General features: G+C 37.9%; 1 protein-coding gene across 1 annotated transcript in view; it reads left to right on the plus strand.

Moving 5' to 3' along the window:
- SGCZ (sarcoglycan zeta) overlaps nucleotides 1-21,075 on the plus strand; it is a 1,068,194-nt gene that overhangs the window by 657,848 nt on the left and 389,271 nt on the right. The window lies entirely within an intron of this gene.

Consider the following 21,075-nt stretch of genomic DNA (forward strand, 5'->3'; position numbering starts at 1 on the left):
CTGAATTGACCATCTGGTGATGTCCATGTGTAGAGTCCTCTTGTGTTGTTGGAAGAGGGAATTTGCTATGACCAGTGCATTCTCTAGGAAAAACGCTATTAGCCTTTGCCTGCCTCATTCTGTACTTCAAGGCCAAATTTGCTATTACTCCAGGTATCTCTTGACTTCCTACTTTTGCGTTGGAATCCCTGATGATGAAAAGGACATTTTATTTTGGGTTGGTTCCAGAAGATCTTGCAGGAATTCATAGAACTGTTCAACTTCATCTTCTTAAGCATTACTGGTTGGGGCATAGACTTGGATTACTGTGATATTGAATGGTTTGCCTTGGAAACGAACAGAGATCATTCTGAAATTGCATCCAAGTGCTGCATTTTGGACTGTTTTGTTGACTGTGATGGCTACTCCATTTCTTCTAAGGGATTCTTGCCCACAGTAACAGATATAATGGTCATCTGAGTTACATTCACCTGTTTCAGTCCATTTTAGTTCACTGATTCCTAAAATGCCAATGTTCACACTTGCCATCTCCTGTTTGACTACTTCCAATTTACCTTGACTCATGGATCTAACATTCCAGGTTCCTGTGCAATATTTTTCTTTACAGCATTGGACTTTACTTCCATCACCAGTCACATTCACAACTGGGTGCTGTTTTTGCTTTGGCTCCATCTCTTCATTCTTTCTGGAGTCATCTCTCCACTGTTCTCCAGGAGCATATTGGACACCTACTGACTTGGGGAGTTCATCTTTCAGTGTCCTGTCTTTTTGCCTTTTTGTATTGTTCATGGGGTTCTCAAGGAAAGAATACTGAAGTGGGTTGCCATTCCCTTCTCCAGTGGACCATGGTTTGTCAGAACTCTCCACCATGACCCGTCTGTCTTCAGTGGCCCTACATGGCATGGCTCATAGTTTCATTGAGTTAGACAAGGCTGTGGTCCATGTCATCAGTTTGACTAGTTTTCTGTGATTGTGGTTTTCATTCTGTCTGCCCTCTGATGGAAAAGAATAAGAGGCTTATGGAAGCTTCCTGATGGGAGAGACTAACTGAAGAGGAAACTGGGTCTTGTTCTGATGGGTGGGGCCATGCTCAGTAAATCCTTAATCCAATTTTCTGTTGATGGGCGGGGCTGTGTTCCCTCTCTGTTGTTTGACCTGAGGCCAAACTATGGTGGAGGCAATGAAGATAATGGCGACCTCCTTCAGAAGGTCCAGTGCAAGCACTGCCGCACTCAGTGTCCCAGACCCCGCAGCAGCCACTGCTGACCCAGGCCTCTGCCAGAAACTCCTGGACACTCATGGGCAAGTCTGGGTCAGTCTCTTGTGGGGTCACTGCTCCTTTCTCCTGCGTCCTGGTATACACGAGGTTCTGTTTGTGCCCTCCAAGGGTCTGTTTCCCCAGTCCTGTGTAAGTTCTGGCGGCTCTATGGTGGGGTTAATGGTGACCTCCTCCAGGAAGGCTTATGCCATACCCAGGTCTGCTGCAGCCAGAGTCCACGCCCCTGCAGCCGGCCACGGCTGACCCGTACCTCCACAGGAAACACTCACTCAACAGTAGGTCTGGCTCAGTCCCTGTGTGTTATCGTGGTGTGCACAGGGTTTTGTTTGCTCTCTCCAAGCGTCTCTGGCCGGTATGGAGTTTAATTGTAAATGCAATTTTGCCCCTTCTTCCATCTTGTGGGGCTTCTCCTTTACCCTTGGGCCTGGGATATCTTTTTTTTGTGTGTGGACTCCAGCATTCTCCTGTTGATGGTTGTTCAGCAGCAAGTTATAATTTTGGAGCTTTTGCAGGAGAAGATGAGTGCATGTCCTACTACTCTGCCATCATGACCTCATCATAAACTCAAATAGTTGAGTAGCTCTAATAATAACATGAAAAAATACCAAGGAGTCTAGGAATATTAACTCGTCATTTTCAGAACTAAAAATATAGAAAAATAGATATTATAAAATGTTATTCATTCAAAGTTTTTGTTAAATATTTGTGTAGCTACAGTTGACGTTTCAAGATAAATAACACAAACATGCAAACACTCCTTGAGATTTTTGTATTTGAGTGGGGAAACTAAAAACTAATGTTTATTGGCAGAGATTATTTAAATTCAAGGGAATGCTTAAATATTGACCTTTTCAGCATACTTTCATACTTATTTCATGACCTTTAAGCATCCTTACCTTATAAGTCAAGTAATTTAGAATTTTTCTTAGTTTCCTGTAGCTCAATGAAGAGCATCTGGGCTCAAGATTTATGCGACCTTTTCAGTTATTAATTTAAGACATAATTTACCTATTAAGTGATTCTGAATATGCTTTCTAATAACCTCATTTAGTCTGTCCTTGTAAGTGAAAATGGGCATCATAGAAATGATCTTCTAGATTATTATAACCATATAGTGAATATTGAATGTGAAATTACCTAGCCCAGTGGTTACACAGAACATGTTTTTAATAACTGTTTTTCTATCTGCCATTTTCCCGTCCTTTTTTTATATATTATGGAATTTTGCTACATTCTAGACATTGTTCTCAGTATTGTGAATAAAATTAAATTTAGCTTGTCTTTGGCCCTAAACAACCTATAACTCTTCTGTTTTCACTTTTACTCTTCTTTGCTTGAAATCAGTGTACAAAATAACCTGATTTTTTTAATAATCTTGTTTTCATATATGACCATTTCTCACCAGTCTTTCATTTCCTTTTCTTTTGTTAATATCCACAACACACTAATTACATCTATCTATTCATTAGCCCAAATTCTTCCAATGTTCTTCACTACATATATTATTTATTTTTATCATAAAATTTAATTTTTTTGCCTAAAAGTATAAGCCTTCTGTGATCTAACCCATATTGTAAAAAATGACTGTCAACCTGCTTCCCTTACAACTGTTACCTGCATGGTTCCAGCTTGCATCACTTTCTCCTGTTGTCTGAGCTTTTGTCCTCTGGTGAATCACACCTTTTCTCCTGACAGTCTATTCAGATTCTACTTACCTTTCAGTGCCCATTTACAATCATCCCTCTCTCCTAGTCAAACACCTAATATTCTTGCTTCTGCCGCGTAAATACATGCATCGTGTAGGCCTCATTGTGTGCTTAAATCTACACCTATATTAACATTTGAATGCACAAGTAGATTGTAAACGAGAAAAAGGATAAGATCTTAGAGTCTCGCATCCCTGTCGGTTTCAGAAAAAAACAAGTAAGTTATTTAGTACCCTATCTTGTTACAGAAATAATTTAGAAAATCTTACATAGATATGTACCTCAAAAGGGGAACATAAGAATTAAAATGTGGGGTGGGTAGGGGACGGAGGCTCAAGAGAAATGAGATATATGTGTAATTATGGCTGGCTTGCATTGTTGTATAGCAGAAACCAACACGACATTGTAAAGCAGTTTTCCTCCAATTAAAAAATAAATTTAAAAATAAATAAATATTTTAAAAAGAAGGAAAATGCCTATGTAAATTAAGAATGAAAACATTTATTATTCATATAAATTATGATTCATATTTTATAAGTACTTTAATATAAATTGCATAATTATTTTGCATATATATTATTTTAGAAAGAAAGCTAGAGAAATTGGGAAATGGTAATTGCATATAGATGATAGGCATGGTTATTGATGAATAATTGAAATTTTTCTTCTCTGAAAAATATTAAAGATAAATTAATTGCAGAAGATTTCTCATCTTTCTGGAATTATTAAAGATTAATGAGATTTCAGAAGAGTTTAATCTGAATAATGGACTCCAAAATATATGATTATATTATTATACATGTTTATGTATCTATGTGCATATTTGCATATATATGCACACTTTTATAATAATATTTGTGAAAAGCATTCAGACTAATTAAAGGTTCTTCAGTAGCATACTCTCACTTTGCTTTTGTTCACTAATTTCTCTTAATTTGTTACCTTTATCTTAATATTCTCAACTCTTTTCAGAGTTGAGTTATCTTGGCATAACTGATAGTTTGAAAAGTTGTGGGAAGTGCTTTGCTTTTTGTCTTTATGAAGAATAGTAACTCTTGGGGATGCTATCCAGACTCTGAAGCTACATTATACAAAACATGAGTGATGCTGTTTTGTCTCTGGAAAAACTGTGTAGTTCACTTTCTCTCTTCCCCTGAATCTGTTGTCTCATTCTGTGAGCTTTGGAAGTTCATTATGGACTTGAACTCTAATATATTCCGTCAATAATGTACACTGAGCACTGTGAAAAATATAGTAACAAATGTATGAGACAACTCATTTCCTAGCCTTGGAATCTTACTATTTTAGGAAAACATCTCATGGTTATGTGTGTCTGTGTGATACAATGGCTATAAATCTCAAAAAATGCATTTACTTTTGAAATTCCTTCTTCTTTGAAGGAAAGAAAGGATGGTAAATAGGAGCAAATGTGCTGCACCAAGTTAGCGTACCACCGTAAATCAGTCATTGCACTGCTTTCCCCAGAGTGGGAGGGACACTCTCCATCCATCTCTCCAGGCAGCAACTATAGATAAATCAGAATGGGCATGTATGCTATAACCAATTTGCCATCCCTATGTTAAATATCTCCTACAGATTGTTTAAACCATTTTTTGTTTTTTGGTTGTGTGAACCATAAAGATAATTATTTACCAAGAATTTTTTTCAAATTTTTAGCTTCTATTTTTTTCTAGTCTGTGTGTGTATGCTTAGTCACTCAGTCGTGGCCAACTGTTTGCAACCCCATGGACTGTCGCCTGCCAGGCACCTCTGTCCACATAATTTTCCAGGCATGAATATTGGAATGAGTTGCCATTTCCTAGTCCAGGGGATCTTCCCAACCCAGGGATCAAACCTGCGTCTCTTGTGTCTCCTGCATTGGCAGGAAGATTCTTTACCACTGTGCCACCTGGAAATTCCATTTATTGATAAAATGAAGCTTTGATCTCTAAGACATCAATTTGTGCAATTTAATTTCTCAATATGGTGGCTATAAAAATACGCTTTATTTCTACTATTTGCTGCTTTATTTAATTATTTGCACTACCACTATCCTCTATATATGCTTATCAAATTTTTCTTCACATAGTTATTATAACAATGATTGTAATACACTGAATAGGCTTATAATCTCTTATTTATAGATTAACTTTTAGTGTTTTTGAAGGTTTCTGTCATATTGGCTCAAGTGGTTCAGTCGTGTGACCCCATGGACTATACAGTCCATGGAATTCTCCAGGTAAGAATACTGGAGAGGGTAGCCTTTCCCTTCTCCAAGGGGTTTTCCCAACCCAGGGATCAAACCCAGGTCTCCCACAGGGATTCTGTCATATTAGAGTATTAATATTTTTTTAAACTTCCAGAACTGTTTTCTTTATATTTGTTCCTATGAGTAAAAATCATAATTGAAATTAGCCCTTAATTATATGACCTTTTTAGTCCTGATATTCTGAATTATCTTGATGGATGGGATAATACTTTTACTTTGGAAAGTTGTGGCCCTGGACATTCTTTTTCTAATACTTGCCCACTTTGGAGTTTGACTGCTCTTGCCTTTCCCTTCCACAGCTTATAGAGTGTTCTGTATTTGTGATTTTTTTTTTATTGGCTCTATCCTTCTCTAGGACTTTTTCTTCACACTGTCTTTATGTTGGGTAGCAGTAAAACAGGCTATGCATGAGTAAGTCATCAACCCAACAGACCTGCAGTGCTTTAAAACCACTCATGGTTAACTGCACCTTAAATCACTGCAGTAGACAACCACTGTGTCAGGGGAACAAAAGCACTTGTCTTAAACCATATCACTCTCTGACATATATAACATCTGCTTAGACTCACGGGAACTTTCATGGATTTTTTTAGTCTATTTGTCTACTAGATGCAGAATTGTATTTAAATAGATATGCAAAAGAAAATCAAGAGAGCAAAATAAGTGTGCGTATACACATAAAGGGCTTCCCAGGTGGCGTTTTGGCAAAGAATCCACCTACCAATGCAGGAGACTCAAGAGACGCAGGTTCAATCCCTGAGTCAGGAAGATCCCCTGGAGTAGCAAATGGCAACCTGCTCCAATGATCTTGCCTGGAAAGTTCCATGGACAAAAGAGTCTGGCGGGCTATAGTCCATGGGGCTGCAAAGAGTCAGACATGACTGAGCCCTTATGCATAAAATCTATATATTTTTTTATTTTTCCATGTGCCACCCCCTAACTCCACTGATTTCCTTTGTTCAGAATCCTCATTAATTATGTGTTTGTGTGTACGCTAAGTTGCCCAGTTGTGTCTGACTCTTTGTGGACCCCATGAATTGTAGCCCACAAGGATCCTCTGTTAAATGAAATTCTTTACCACTGCACCACCTGCATATTCTTTACCACAGCACCAACCTGGGAAGCCCCTCATTAATTACACTGCCTCCAAAACAGAGCAGATTGGGACAGTTAAACACAACTGAATATATAGGATATAAAGGTTGCAAATAAATGATTGCTAGAAATCCAGTGTTCTGAAGAAATTTCATCTGGCCATACTTGATATGATTTCCCAAATGTTTAACTAATCTTAACAATGTAAAGAATCAGTGGATTAATTCAGTATATACTCAGTGCAGGATCTTTATACTACATCATTTGATTAAAAAAAAAAAAAAAAACAACCTTGCAAGGCCTAGCATAGTGCCTGATAGAAAGTGTCAAGGACAGTGGGGTAGGGAGGGAAGACTGAGAACTCACACATATTAGGGTCTCTGTTTATACATTTGTTCATTTACAGTACCATTTTAGTTTTTATTTTCTAAAAACTTAACCATACTTAACACATTCCCTCCTTCGTATTTCTATGGGTGGCTCATTTAGTGAGGCTATCCACACTTGAGATACTTTGGTAACATTGGTTGTTGACATTTTAGCTAATAGTGTATAAATAAAAAATGACGAGTTGGCCTAAGTTTTAAATACTTTCCCTGCTCTTTCTGTTGCTGGAGAGCAAACAGAAATTAATTATTTAAACATTTTCTGTGCGCTTGCTATGTGTAAATAATGATATTTCTAGAGGTAGGAATGATGGCAAAATGTGTGTAATTGTGGATATTAAAAACCTAGATAACTTTTTCAAAATGTCTTTCCTAGACTCTAAAATAAACAATAAGGTTAAAAATGATCCATTAAAAAACACAAATTTTCAACAATAATATTAGTTATTAAACAATGATAAATTCACAAGTGGGATATTATTTAGTAAGAATTAAGTTTTGCATATTTTATTTGTATTCAGATAGATAAAATCTTAATGAATATGCCAGACCCTTATAGAACAGGATTTTTCTTTTACTGGCTAATGAATCCAAATTTTATTCCTTTATTCATGAATCATTTTGAAGAAATTTGCTAAAATTGGAAGTTACTTGCCTCTTCATTCATTGCTGAATTTACTAAAATGAGCCTCACTGTGTCTCCTAGAATTTATCAAACATTTAAACACTTCAGCATATTAATTGGAACTCTTAATTCAGTTATATTCACTTTTTCTAAATCTCCCAGAGAGGAGTGATAATACTGATATATCATCTTTGTTGCAGTGAAATTCTACCAAAGTACTTCTGATTCCTTATTTAGTAACATGGGCAGAAAAAATGTGATTACCTTTAGCCAGTGTCCAAACCCCAGAGGTCACTAGAAAAATGTGAGGCAGAGGAGAGACCATTTACTGGAGCTGCCTGGTCTGCTAAAAACTTGTGTGTGTGAAATACCCCTCTTCCTTCCTGGGAGAGGCTGTGGAGGCCAAGATGTGAACTGGGAAAGGGTGCAGACAGGTGGGGGCTCGGGAAAACTTGACACCTGTGAGTTACCTGAAAGTGAAAAAGTCACTGAGTCGTGTTCGACTCTTTGTGACCCCATGGACTGTAGCCTGCCAGGCTCCTCTTTCCATGGAATTCTCCAGGCAAGAATAGTGAAGTGGGTACCCATTCCCTTCTGCAGGGGATCTTGCCAGCCCAGAGGTCGAACCCAGGTCTCCTACACTGTAGGCGGGTTCTTTACCATCTGAGACCCCAGGGAAGCCCGTGAGTCACCTAGTAATGATAAGTGAGTTCTGTGTGTCATCAGCCCTTTGCCTCCTATCACGAAAACTGCATGTGTATTTCCAAAATTCCCCAAATTCCACACAAATTTAACTAAATAGATTTCAGAATTCACAGTGGAGTATAGATAAGGAAAGGTGTACAAGGACTGTGAAAGTCTGTTTTAATTTCCCAGACCCCTTGAATACTATACTGCATTGCACTGCATATCAAGGTCATTATGCTTAAATAGAAACAGAAGAGTAAAAATTACTCAATTTTAAAAGCAGAAAGGGCAAAAGCGGTTGCCAGGACCTGAAGGTAGGAGAAATACAGAGTGGCTGGTTAAAGTCTCAGAAATTTTCAGCTCTAAGATGAATTAAGTCTGAGGAGCTCATGTAAACATGGTGGCTATCAATTGATAGCATTATATTGCATAGTGAAATGTCCAAGAGAAAAGTCTTAAATAGTATCACACAAAAAAGACAAGCATGTGAAGTGACGGATATGTTAATTAACCAGATGATAGGCAATCCTTTCACAGGGTGCAGATAGATCGCTAGAACAAATACTAAATATCTTACAATTTTGCATCAATTACATATCAGTAAAGCTGAAATTTTTAAAAAATCACCATCTTTCATTCTTTTCCACATTTTTTTAGTGACTATTTATTGTTTAAATGGGTCAGGCATGGCTCAGTCTGGTAGTAAAGAGAAATAAATTTGTATAACATGGCCTATTAACTACAAAGGACACATAACATTTTTCCCAATTTATGAAATTCATATAAAATATGGGCATACTTCATTATTGTGAGCAGATAAAAAGGTTGAATGTTGAATATCATTCTAACTTAGTATTGAGAATGTTTTATTTCATTTCTTTCTAAAGTACACAAAATAATTAGTTGTAAAGTATATTTGATAACATCAAAGATAAGTAGAATCAGTTAATATTGAAATATCTAAGATATTTCTATAGAATATTAAAAAATAGTGAAAAGTTGTTATAGTGTGTTTTTATTGTGCTCATATATAGTTCAGTAGATATATTTGTTCAATTAATGACTATTTCTCAGATGCACTTAGCATGATTTATAGGCTTTTAGCATTAATTTAGTAATCCAGCCCTCACTTAAATATATCTTTGGGAAATTAGAAATCTTATTCAATAAATAAATGCACCATTTAGATTTGAAACTATTTTTTGAAGCATTACTTAAAGATTTTTAATATAGAAAACCTAAAGTATGTTAGGATAGAGCCTCTTGATGAAAGTGAAAGAGGAGAGTGAAAAAGTTGGCATAAAGCTCAACATTCAGAAATGAGAATCATGGCATCCTGTCCAATCATTTCATGGAAAATAGATGGGGAAAAAATGGAAACAGTGACAGACTTTTTATTTTCTTTGGCTCCAAAATCACTGCAGATAGTGACTGCAACCATGAAATTTGATGACACTTGCTACTTGGAAGAAAAGCTATGACTAACCTAGACAGCATATTAAAAAGCAGAGACATTACTTTGCCGACAAAGGTCCATCTAGTCCGAGCTATGAGTTTTCCAGTAGTCATGTATGGATGGGAGAGTTGGACCTTAAAGAAAGCTGAGCACCAAAGAACTGATGCTTTTGAACTGTGGTGTTGGAGAAGACTCTTGAGAGTCCCTTGGACAGCAAGGAGTTCCAACCAGTCCATCCTAAAGGAAATCAGTCCTGAATATTCATTGGAAGAACTGATGCTGAAGCTGAAACTCTAATACTTTGGCCACCTGATGCAAAGAAGTGACTCATTTGAAAAGACCTTGATGCTGAAAAAGATTGAAGGCAGGAAGAGAAGGGGATGACAGAGGATGAGATGGTTGGATGGCATCACCTACTCAGTGGACATGAATTTGAGCAGGCTCTGGGAGTTCCCAGCAGGGAAGCCTGGCGTGCTGGGGTCCATGGGGTCACAAAGAGTTGGACGCAACTGAGTGACTGAACTGAACTGAACTGAACTAAAAGTACGTTAAACCTTATTGGTGTCATGGAGTGCTTTCTGGGTGATGACATTTTTAAAAAATTTTTTAACTGAAGGATAACTGCTTTACAGAATTTTGTGTTTTTTTGTCATACATCAAGAATCAGTCATAGGTACACCCACGTCTCCTCCCTCCCAGGCCTCCCTCCCATCTCCAGCCCAGCCCCATCCTCAGTCTGTCGCAGAGTCCTCTTGAGTTTCCTGAATCGCGCAGCAAATTCCCCTCCGCTCTCTATTTTACATATGGTATAATAAACTTCTATGTTACTCTCTGCATACATCTTCCCTTCTCCCTCCTCTCCTCAACAGTGTCTATATGTCTGTTCTGGGTGTCTCTTCCTCCCTGAAGATAAGTTCTTTAGTGCCATCTCTTCAGATTCCATATATATGTGTCAGTATACGATATTTATATTTCTCTTTCTGACTTACTTCACTCTGTGTAATAGGCTCTAGTTTCACCCACATCATTAGAGCAGATTCAAATGCATTCCTTTTTATGGCTGAGTAGTATTCCATTGTATATATGTACCACAGCTTCTTTATCCATTCATCTGTCAATGGACATCTAGGTTGCTTCCGTGTTCTAACTATTGTAAATAGTGCTGCAGTGAACATTGGGATACATCTGTCTTTTTCAGTTTTGATTTCCTCAGAGTATATGCCTAGGAGTGGAATTGCTGGGTCATATGGTGGTTTTATTCTGAGCTTTTTATGAACACTCTGGTGGGCAATCTAAAGAATATGAGTGAGTCATCATTTTCCACCTTTCACATCCCACTTTACGTTAAGAGAGTTTCAATGCTCTTTCATTTTTATCATTAAACTGAAATGTGGGGAATGATGGATTAACTAACTATTGAGTAGCTACCATACTCCTGATGTGTGCCTTTGCCTATATTGTGTTTAGAGCATGAAACTTCTTCCACTGAAGTTGGATTCCATCCAGGAAATGCACTGGTCTGTAGCCTATTGCTTTCTAATCTGTCACAAATGAAAAATTGTAAGGAACAGCTGCATGAGAGCATGCCTGTGGCTTTCAGCAAGTCACCTCAGGTCACTGCTTCCAGGAGACTGTCTGCAGGAATCCATCTCAGGGGCATAAAATAAGCTCTTAGAATTTGATTTGAGCTCAGTGTGGCCATTTTTCTTATGTATGGATAAATAAATAAATGTTGCATTCCTAAGAATTACCTCAACCACCTTATAGTTAACTCTTGAACAAGGGAATGGCTACCTACTCCAGTATTCTTGCCTGGAGAATTCCATGGGCAGAAGCCTGGCCAGCTACAGTCCCTGGAGTTGCAAAGAGTAGGACATGACTGAGTGACTAACACCCCTACTATCCATCCCCTCTTTCCAGTACACTACACAGCTCTACTTGTTAGGCAGTAGATAGGTCCTCACTTGCCTTGATTACAAATTTCTTTTTTTTTTTTTTTTTCCTTTAGGAAGCTCAACTCAGGATAGATTTTCTTCGGAGCAGTAGTAAACACATTTGAGCCCTCACCATTTTTTTTTTCCTCATCCTGTTTTCATTTTAGATTTGTCTATATATTTTCAATATACACTTAAACACTAGACAGACTTATCACTTTTATTTTGCAGGAAAGGTACATAGAGCACAAATATGTACAAGTTCACATGTGGAGAGAAGGGAGCTAGTAATTGTCCTGGATTATGGAAATGTTTATGGATTATGCATATGGGCATAACTGTGTGTGTAAACACATATGTGATTATATTGATATTGTTTGTTTTTGTCATTGAACATTGTATTAGCTGCCATCTATGAATGTTAGTACGTATAGAACTAGTTCAATTGATCTTTGGAATCATAGCTCAGTCGGTTAAGAATCTGTCTACAATGCAGGAAACCCGGGTTTGATTCCTGGGTTGGCAAGATACCCTGGAGAAGGGAATGGCAACCCATTCCACTATTCTTTCCTGGAGAATTCAATGGACAGAAGAGCCTGTCAGGTTACAGTCCATGGGGTTGCAAGAGTCAGACAAGACTTAGTGACTAATCCACTACCGTCACGATTCATTTTAACTCACTGGTGTTTTTCCACTCTTTAAATATATCATATATATTTTTTTTTCTCTTTTACTGCACATTTAAATATGTTGTATGCCTAGTCGCTCAGTCATGTCTCTGCAACCCCATGGACTGTAGCCTGCCAGCCTCCTTTGTCCATGCAGATTCTCCAGGCAAGCAGACGGGAGTGGGTTTTCATGCCTTCCTCCAGGGGATTTTCCCAAACCCAGGTCTCCTGCATTGCAGGCATGTTCTTTACTGTCTAAGTCACCAGGGAGGCTTCTGTTTAAATACGTTTTATATATATATATATATATATATATATAAACCACATAAATAGTAGCCCACCAGGCCTCCTCTGTCCCTGGGATTCTCCAGGCGAGAATACTGGAGTGGGTTGCCATTTCTTTCTCCAGGAATATATATGTTTGTGTATACACACACACACACACACACACATACATATGTATATTAATGAACATTTATATGATTTTTTTCCCAATATTCCAGCATTGCAAAACATCTTTTGCACATGTTTTAAAAGTTTGGGACTTTCTATTGTATATATAAGGAAATTCTGGGGTATAGGGCATGCACAATTTCAGCTTAATGGTTCAGTTCAGTTCAGTTCAGTCATTCAGTCACATCTGACTCTGCAACCCCATGGACTGCAGCACGCCAGGCCTCCCTGTCCATTGCCAACTCCTGGAGTTTACTCAAACTCATGTCCATTGAGCTGGTGATGCCATCCAGCCATGTTATCCTCTGTCATCCACTTCTCCTCCTGCCTTCAATCTTAGCTTAAAAGGTATTTTCTTAATCTCTTTCCAAAATAAGTTTCCAGGGCATTATCCCACTAGCAGTTTTTAAGAAGTCCTGTTTCTTCAGATTTTTCCAACATTTGGTATTCCCCAAAACTTCAAATTAACCATTTATATATGTCTATTTTTGAAACTTCTGTTATTTTCCAGCAATCTACTTCACCCTTGAATCAGCACCACCTGGTTGAATATAGCTTTATAATAATTTTTTAGATATCTGGTAAGGTAAACACTGTGCTTACTCTTCCAAATATTTTATTCTTTACCCTTCACTCATTAATACAAATTCATTTCCATTTAGAAGCAGAAACAGTTTATCATAATTCAAAATTTTAGGGTACAATAATATTCTGATGAAACAAAATTAATTTCTATAAATATTACTGCAAACCATCCTCTTGTTTTTAAATAATCATATCTATTTCCATTTCTTTTCATGTTTTTGATAGGTTGATTCTCAAGAAGTTACTCTTATATTTTCTACACAGTCTGAGTTTCTTCAAATATGCTTTACCAATTTTGCATCCCTATTCTCTTGCTTTTTCTTTGCCCAAAATGCCACCACCCAGGCTTATTCTTAATTTATTAAAATCTTTATAAAGGTTATATGGGGCATCCTTGGTGGCTCAGATGGTCAGGCATCTGCCTGCAATGTGGGAGACTGGGTTCAATCCCTGGGTTGGGAAGATCCCCTGGAGAAGGGAATGGCTACCCACTCCAGTATTCTTGTCTGGAGAATTCCTTGGACAGAGGAACCTGGCAGGTTACAGTCCATGGGGCCTCAGACAGACATTACAGAGCAACTAGCACTTTCACTTTACTTTCTAAAAGTTATATGAAACCTACTTCTCCAAAGCCACCTTGTATCCTATCCAGAGAGTGATTCTTCCACCCATCAAATTCCTGGGCACTTATTACTCTCATGGAGCTTATCAGAAGTGTGCTTGGACCGCTGCTGTAGGAACCATAGCTCCCCGGAGCTTCAAGACCAGAGCACCTTTCTCGTCCTCCTCTGGTGTAGCCTGGGGATCACTGTATACATTTCCTCACAAGCATCCAGTGTCTACCCAGTTCCTGCACTTCTGGGGAACCACCTTCCCACAGTTAGTCCATTCAATTTTCAGCCTAGTGAGAAAACCTTTTTCTTATTTCTGATGTTTTCCAAACATTAGTCACTTTCTACAAATGTCATGGCTTTCCACATATTTATATAACACATATACTTCTATGTAAATAAAGTTATTTTAAAGGAAATTTCAGACCAATATAGTAAACTGGAAACCCATTGCACCTGCCAAAAGACAGTATACTAAAAGATAAATACAACAAAAACAAAGCGAGGTTGTTATATCTTACCTACAGACGTACTGTTTGACTGAAAACTCCTCTAACAGCTCTTTCTCTGAGGGGAAAGGCTAGAAATTAATAATGTGCTTACTAGCGTAAGAAGGACTTTCCACATGATGTGTTGAGAGAGCTTGGAAGCAAAGGTAAAAGAGAATAGATTTGTCTTTATGTGAATCAAGGATGTTTAACGTTGTGCTTATAAAAAAGGTGATATAACAGCTTCTCGTTCTGAGTGGTGGTTAGAATTAAATGAGTAACACTTGGACGTTAGTGTCCAGTGCATGAGATCATTTGCTATTATTTTTATTAGTTTCTTTCCCTTGAATGAAGAATCAGTAGTGTTAAATCGTGCAGTTCTTTTTTCACTGAAAAGGATTGTTTTTCATTTTTTGTAGAAAATAATTTGGGCAAGTACTAGGAAAATAAACTAATTCATTTAGCTTTATTTGCAGATTAAATAGAAACAGTTAGCTTTCTAGTTTAGGAATATGACCAAACACAAGCTGGGATAAACACATCTAATAGGGAGCACTGAAGTACTCTTAAAATGAAATTCCGCAGACAGCCCTGGACCATGCATTAGTGTAATTTCACCTGAATACTGTTGTTATTGTTGTTCAGTCACCAAGTCAGTCATGTCTGACTCTCTGGGACCCCATGGACTGCAGCAGGCCAGGTCTCCCTATCCCTCAACATCTCATGGAGTTTGCCCAGCATGTCCATTGAATTGATGATGCCATCCAACCATCTCATCATCTGTAGCCCTCTTCTCCTTCCACCTCAATCTTTCCCAGCATCAAGGTCTTTTCCAATGAGTCAGCTCTTCACATCAGATGGCCAAAGTATTGGAGCTTCAGCTTCAGCATCATTGCTTCCAATGAGTATTCAGGGTCAGTTTCCTTAAGGATTGATTTGTTTGATCTCCTTGCTGTCCACTTAATACCATATCATGGAAATAATGTGGTGAATGAGTACTTTGTAATTCATTCTTAAACTCATAATGATTCAAATGAATTAAAATATGTAAATTTTTGATCTTTTAAATTAGATTTTTTTGAGTGTTTAAAACAGGTGACTTTATTATTGTTTCTTTCCCTATTCATTCCAACCTACCTTTTCCAAATTACTATGTGCAATAAGTAAATAATAACAAATGTATTATAAATATAAGTGTATTTATATAGAGATGTAAATTATGCATACATGTACATAAGTGTATATTTATATGTATCAGTGTTCACCCTGGCTACTGATATTTTCAGTCATTCCTAGAAACAGCAGTTGACATGCTTCTAAACATTTATTTTTTATTCTTCTAGTCAAACTTTCAATTTGTGCAGTTTCTTGATGGTAAGATGGGTACTTTTAAACTAGTTAAATGCAGTTTACAAAGGTCACCAATTTATAATACGGCCATGGCCTCTTCAGATCATCAGGTTAGAAGCCTAAATTAAGTATTGTGGCCTAAAATACAGCCCTCCAGATCTCTGAAGAAAATACAATTATAAAATTTTTTTAAATAACATATAAAATGCAATCAGAAAACTAGTGGGAGAATATGGAGGTCAGTGTCTCTGCAAGCTTTGGAGAAAGCACTTGGTCACCGCACAGAGAAAACACAGAGGAGGTCAAATGGGAACACAAACCACCAGTCGTGTGCAGCCAGCTGGTGTCCTGTCCTGTGACCAAGTTTTCATGGTGTAAGGGAGTAAAAATAGTTTTCTGTCTACACTTCTGAGTTCTTGGCTGGGGCCCTAGTAATGAAGGACAGCTTAGCAGGAGAAACCAAGCCGATTATTAACATGCATCCCTCATGCATGGGACTTCCCTGGTGGCACAGTGGCAAAGAACCCACCAGGCAAGCAGGATTTGGTCCCTGGGTCGGGAAGATCTCCTGGAGAAGGAAATGGCAACTCACTCCAGGATTCTTGCCTGGAGAATCCCATGGACAAAGGAGCCTGGTGGGCTACCATGTGGTCACAAAGAGTCGGATACAACTTAGCAACTACACAACATCCCCCATGCATAGCTGGGAGATATCAGTGAAAAACAAATAACTCAAAGAAGTGGCTTAGAATTTAGGCTTAAATACCATCTTAACAGGGAAAGGGCAGTGGGTTGTAGACCTTTTAGGGGCGAGTCAAGGTTTTAGGGAAGATGAATGAGCCCTTTGAAGGATGGATGGAAGGTGTGATGGTTTTGACAGTGTGTCTCCGTGTGGTGTGTATCTCTAGTCTCCTCTCCAGTGACAAGAATCAATCTTCCCAGGTTGATGAATTTCCTGGGGAGGGGATATGTGACAAAAGAGTTGTTGCTTGTCCTCTTCATTGCCGCATCTCTAGCCTTCCTGAAAGATGCTTTGTGAGTAGAATGTGCTAAACTGACTTTTATTTAATATATGAATAAACATGATGACATTTATGCTCTGGGAATACATCTTGAGACTGAGCAATAGGGGCAAGAAATAAGTCAGAAGTTGGAAACCTTTAACATAATCTTGCTATGATAAATCCTAAAATAGAATGCTGACTACATGGACTGATACAGATATATGTGGAAAATATGAAAAATAAAGAGACATAGACCTGTGTGCTCCCCATTCCAAAAAAGAAATATAAAATCTAAGCATCAATAAAATTCTTCATTTTTTAAGTACAATGACTTGAAATATTATCAATAGAATCAGCTGAATAAATAACAATTTATCTAATATATTAATTCGATTCAGAAGATTCCTAATTTGGAGTGCTATAGATTCAGAACTGGTGCTTGCACTTGAAGTTCAAATTTGAGATGCGCTTTTTTAGGATCATTGTCACAAGAAGCCCCCACTACCATCCCTGACATATCATCTGATCCATTATTTAAGACATGAAAAAGCTGCATACAGCTTTTCCAGTTTACAAATGGAAAAATATGTCCATAATTGTATTATTTTGGATCACATATATTCCATTCACTCTCATCATGCTCCCTAAATATGTTTCAATTGTGTGAATTATATGCTTTCTAAATATATTCATCCATCCAGAGAGTCAACAAATATTTATTGAGTTATTTAATGATGCCTGTGGATGTAACAGTAATATACTAAATGGCACTATTATGATTCCTAAAGTGCCCCCTTTTCTGAGTTAATATAAAAATCAATTCAGTTTCAGCTGAATCAACAATAAAGCTACCAACAGAATGCCTAGAATGGAGCAGGTATTGAATAAAAGTGGGTATTAATCTCAATTTATCATTTATAGCATATCTGACTCTGTTTGGTACTTGGATGACTAAAAGAATTCTAAGCTAAGGGATTTATAATCTTACTGTGAGTGTAAAGGAGGAAAAATAATTTCTCCTCTACCCTTATGCATTCTTGGCTGAGAATCTTATAATAAAAAGCAGATTAACAAGAGAAAAAACAAACAGAATTTTATTAAAATGTATCCCTCATGCATACCCAAGAGGTGCCTAGGGAAAAGTGAGTAATTCAAAGAGGTGACTTAGAATTCAAGTTTAAACATCATCTTAATAAAGAAAGAGGAGGGGAATGTAGGTTTCTTAGAGGAGGGTAAATGACATTTAAGAAAGACAAATGGGTCCTTAGAAAAATAGATGGGAAGCATGACTAGTTTGTGACAAAGTGGGTCTGGGTGTAATGTCATTTCTAGCCTCCTCTCCTGTGACATGAGTCAATTTTCCCTGGTTGATGCAACTCCTGGGGAGGGGATTTATGACAACTGAGTTCCTTTTGCTAAATCCATCTATAGGCAGAGACTGAGAGTTCAGAGAAATTATCTCCCTGTATTTGCTGTTTTTCAAATGCCGACAGCTCAAAATAATCAATGTGCCAAAGTGGCATGTTTCGTTGTGGCATATTCTTCTACTCTTCATCAGCTAAGACAAGAAACAACTGTAAAACAACTGAATAGCAGAGGACTACAACACATACACCTTCACCTAAGCTCCTCAGCCAAGAAGAATAACCAGTTAATCTTATTTAGATTTCTAGTACCAGCACTGAAAAAGCCTGATTTCTGGTATAAAAAACAAAATTAAAGTGTCACCAGTCCTTTTATCTTCCCATTTTTCACCTCTGGGGGAAAGATAGGTTATACTCATGATCTAGGTATGCCTGGCCAAGGTCAGTATGAGTAATGATGGATGAAGCATTTACCTCTTCTCCTGACCCATGTTCTCCTGTGTGGTCCCTGCTGAGACGCAACAGAAAGACAGCCAGAGGATCAGGCCCAAGCCTCCGGGGGCATCTCTCCAGCACTGATGGAGACATCTGTCCACACTGGCCTCACTTCATGACGGCTAATCAGGCTTCTTTCTGTACCCTCCTTCATGCCATCAAGTGTTGAACTTGTCTACATTTCCTCTCTGCCCCTAACTTGTTACGTGAAAAGTGGACCTTACCTTTCTCCCGACTTATAACAAACCAAGCGATCTGAAATCTAATTATTGGCCCAGTGGCTTTATCTTCATCCAGATTGCTGTTGTTCAGTTGCTCAGGCATGTCCACCTCTTTGAAACACTATGGACTGGAGCACGCAAGGCTTCCCTGCCCTTCACCATCTCCCAGAGTTTGCTCAAACTCATGTCCTTTGAGTAGGTGATACCAGCCAACCATCTCATCTTCTGTCAACCCTTTCTCCTCCTGCCCTCAGTCTTTCACATCAGGGTCTTTTTCAAGGAGTCGCCTCTTTGCATCAGATGAACAAAATTTTGGAGTTTCAACTTCAGCCCCGGTCCTTCCAATGAATATCCAGGGTTGCTTTCCTTTAGGATTGACAGGTTTGATCTCCTTGCTGTCCGAGGGACTCTCAAGAGTCTTCTCCAGCACCTTGAAATGTGTTTGTAAGATTTTTCATAAACAGTGGTGCTTTCCAATTAATCATCAGGGCTATGGAAGCCATGTTCTGTCTTTCTTGTTCTTGGGAAGTTTTTCTGCTTGCTGTTAGAACAGAAGCCCATAAGACTTACTTTTTCCACTATTCTTTTTCTTACATGTCTTCCTGTTGATCCTCATTGCTTTAAATAGTATGGGCTTTCCACTTGCCCATTTAAGCTCTCCAGCTGTGTTTCTGGCAAATTTGTTTTTCCTTAAAGATTTTTTCCCTTTTCTCCTGCTGTGAATGTGTAGCAGTGCTTGCCAACCAGCTTCTCATGCTTGCAATCTTAGTGTAAATGCTGCTCACAGCCACCCATGTTGTTTTCTGTCTCAATGATGACACAAGTATGAGTAGGCAAAAGACTTTCCAGCCTCCTTCAAAATCGCTTTAATAGCTAAGTTTTTCTGTTAATAGCACATGAGGGGGTCTGAGAATTGAGCGACTTCAATATTAGGAGCCTAAATCCACATCTGTGACTAAATAAATGCCAAAAACTGTGATGGGGAGTTTTCATCCAATTAACTACTGAAAAAGTATTTTCTGTATAAAAGTGCTTCCTTTTAGAGTGCATGATATATGTAAAATAAGCTCAGAACGACTGGGTCATTCTGTGTAAACGACCACATTTTTCTAAAACTTTTATCCATCTGAGAACGTATTGTCCTTTTAATGTCTATTTGGGTTTCTTTTTTACTGTCAGCCTTGGCTAGAGTCCTCTTCTATTTCCTATCTCAAGAGGCAGCACCATTTGACTGAGATATCTTTCATCATTCTTGAAATTCAGTTGCTAGGCTGCTTCTTTTCCAGGCTGTAAAACCTGACTACAGCATTTTCCATAAACCAACTGGAAAAAAAAAAGAGGATATTTTCTTAAATAGCAAATTTTAACTGTCATTGTGTTGGAATGTGCCTTTGAGAATTAAGTATCACAGATAGGGAAAATTTCCGATTTCCATGGTAAGTGGACTTTACTGTATTGTTTTCAATCTCTCTCAACATTAGTAGCTGTTTAGAGACTCATTTTCTGAGAACAGAATACAAAATGCCTTTCTACTGTGTAAAGTTTACACCATATAATTTGAACACTTCAAGCATCTTGTTTTTTAAATGATATTTCCAGCACGTCTTTTAAAATGAATTTCAATATAAATACTTAATACAGCACTGAAGGAGGGGACCATTAGCTATGAGGTGGAAGATCAGTTTTTTCCAAATGAGTCATTTTATCATTTAAAAGGAAAGGAGAACTTTAGCATCCTACTTTTCTACTCGCATCCTACTTTTCTACTCCCACATTGTTCTTATGTAAGTCAATGTAATATTCATTTGAGAGCTGAGGAAACTGGGGTGGAGGAAGGCTGAGTGACTTGCCCTCGGATGCACAGAATAGAATGGCCAGACTGGGGTTCAACCCCGCACAGAAATCTGAGACTGTGCTTAACTTGCTGTGCCCATTCCTCATCTGAACAAATAACAGACAATTGTAGTCTTAAATCTAACATGATCAACAGTTAATGAGCAGTGACATCAACATGATTTACCATTTCTCCTGGAATCTAAGCTACTCCCAGTGAGGAAGTTAAGAGGTTTTGGAACTGAGATTCAATTTTTATGGTCACAAAGATTTTGCATATTGCTTCGTGAATGTGCCAGGTGCTAGCTCTGTAATCAGAAGTTAAAAGCAATTTCCCAAATTATCTAGCTTATTTTCCGGAAGACACATGCTTCTCTTTTGTATTCATATTTCCCATAACAGAAACACAGGGAGCAGGTCTGAGCAGAAAAGAGATTCTTAATTTATGTTTTAATTTTAAGGAGTGAAATAGTGAGTTAAACAAATAATTTGCTCTTTCTTTCCAGTCTTTGTGCTTTTTCTTTCCAGATGTGCTATATGCATCTCTGTGTTGTATCCAGTACTGA

The sequence above is a fragment of the Cervus canadensis genome, chromosome 31 (genome assembly GCF_019320065.1).
Source record: "Cervus canadensis isolate Bull #8, Minnesota chromosome 31, ASM1932006v1, whole genome shotgun sequence".
Lineage (NCBI taxonomy): Eukaryota > Metazoa > Chordata > Mammalia > Artiodactyla > Cervidae > Cervus > Cervus canadensis.